This window comes from Pteropus vampyrus, unplaced genomic scaffold, assembly GCF_000151845.1.
Source record: "Pteropus vampyrus isolate Shadow unplaced genomic scaffold, Pvam_2.0 Scaffold48, whole genome shotgun sequence".
Taxonomy (NCBI): Eukaryota; Metazoa; Chordata; class Mammalia; order Chiroptera; family Pteropodidae; genus Pteropus; species Pteropus vampyrus.
This window is the reverse complement of record NW_011888829.1, coordinates 3,866,931-3,869,138: the sequence shown is the minus strand read 5'-3', so window position 1 is coordinate 3,869,138 and position 2,208 is coordinate 3,866,931.

The following is a 2,208-nucleotide window of genomic DNA, read 5'->3' as shown; positions in this document are numbered from 1 at the left end:
GAGAATTAAACAAAACAGATATTTAGACTGAGAGATGTTCTTAGCAGTAAGGGGAGTAAATGCACTACAAGTTGAAATTTGAATACTTTGTAAAACCACAACAAATTGCATTTGCTTTTTCAATACTCTAGGGTGCTAAAACCATAGCAGAAAGGAAAAATATGAAAATACACCTCATGTCTTTGCTGTGGTATGAATGTTTGTATCCCCCTAAAATTCATGTGTTGCAATCCTAACCCCCAGAGATGATAGTATTAGGAGATGGCCTTTGGAAGATGCTTAGGTGATGAAGGTGGAAGAACTCGATTATGTTTGCACCTTGATCTTGGACTTATAGCTTCCAGGAATGTGAATAATAAATTTTCATTTCTAAACTACCAAGTCTGTGGTATGTTGGAATAGCCACCTCGAATGAAATGATAGCCTTTTCATCTCAATATTACAGATCCTTTTTCACGACTAAAAATGAGTATCGCATCACATAACTTTACAGTTATCATATATCTAGTTGTCAGTGTTTAAGATTTATCTTAGGCTGGTAGTAAATATTTCCTCCGTTCACAGAAAGATTTGTTCTGCTAAAGATAGTATATTGCTAGGGGAATTTTTCCTATTTTTTTTTTTTCTTCATGAATCATAAGCTCCCCAAACCAAAACTTTGAATAGTAGAAAAGGAAAATTTCCTAACTTCCTTACAGTGTGAATTGAAAAGGGCATAATAATTTATTAAAATAAAGTAAGTTGAAAGTTATAAATAATAGTATATTAATGTATTCTCTACCCAATAATAGTTCTTTGCTAGCAGAGCTTTATCTTGTTCCAATTGCATGTAAAGAGAGAAAGTAGCCAAATTCTTGAATAACTGAATGTCATTCTTCATTTGCCTACTCCTTCCTGATTATGATCTCTCAGTGTTTTTATCTTCTAATCGTTTTAAGCATCACATTATGAAGCCATCTGAATTCACAAACTGCAGAACCGAAGAAAACCACACGAAAATATCCAGGTACTAGGATGTGAAAATGGTTAAGAAGGACACATCCCCGCATCTTCCTCAAAGTGTAGATGCAAGTGGTAGGTGCAGTAAAGTAGGCACATATTATCTTAAGAAAAGTCTGGTACAGTATATCAAACAGAAAAAATGCAGGGACTAATATAATGAACACTTAGGTACCCACATGCCAACTTGGCCAATTGTTGGTATATTTTTCCATATGTGGTATGTATGTTCTTTAAAAAATACAGAAAGAGTTTAATTCCCATATGATTCCCTCCCCAATCCTATTCCCATCTTTCCATTTCAAGAGTTAGTCTCATCCAAATTTTCTCTTTCTATCCCAGAACTATTTTTTTATATTTATTACATTTATTGAGGTGACATTGGTTAATAAAATTATGTAGGTTTAAAGTGGACAACTCAAGATATATATATATATATATAGTATTGTTGCATATGTTTGTATTGATAAATAATTTATATTTAGTTTGTATTTATATTGATATATTTTAAGTGTCACTAAAATAGAGAACTTTGACATTATTATTTCTTCATTAAAAGTATTTATTAAATTGGGGACACTGTCATCTCATTAGGAGGCAGACATGGACCAGTGTTAGAGGTTTGGACTTGGAATCTGGACCAATGAGAGCCCTACCTATTATGGGCTAGTAAACAATCATAGAGAAATACATTAGATATATAGGTATAATTAAACAAGTAAAACTCAGTGTTATGAAATTATGCAGACTGAAAGGGACCTTAGAGATGATCATACTCAGTAGGAGTCAAATTTAATGCATAAGAATGAAATATAAAGTCAGAGATGACTAGTTTTAGTCACATGTGGAGACTTCTAAGCAGAAAATCAATATTGATTGAATTTGATGATACCTCTTCCACTTAAAGTAATAATATTATTTTTATTATATTTATTTCCTGTGTTAAAAGAGAGCTAAGGCTCTCTCTGTTGAACATGATTAGTGTTGAAACTGGCACTGCTGGAGCAAAGTACTGATGAGAGATTTTCTCCCCCTGAAGATGAGCCAGACACTTATTCACACAGTTATTTAATATAAATATGGACTTCTCTGTCAACGATGCGACTCTTCTTCATTGTCACAAACTGCTGTTGCATGTGCATCAGTGGCAGAGCTGTTCCTCATTATGCTGTTGTTTTCCTTGTCTTAGATCAGGGCCTGGACTGTTTG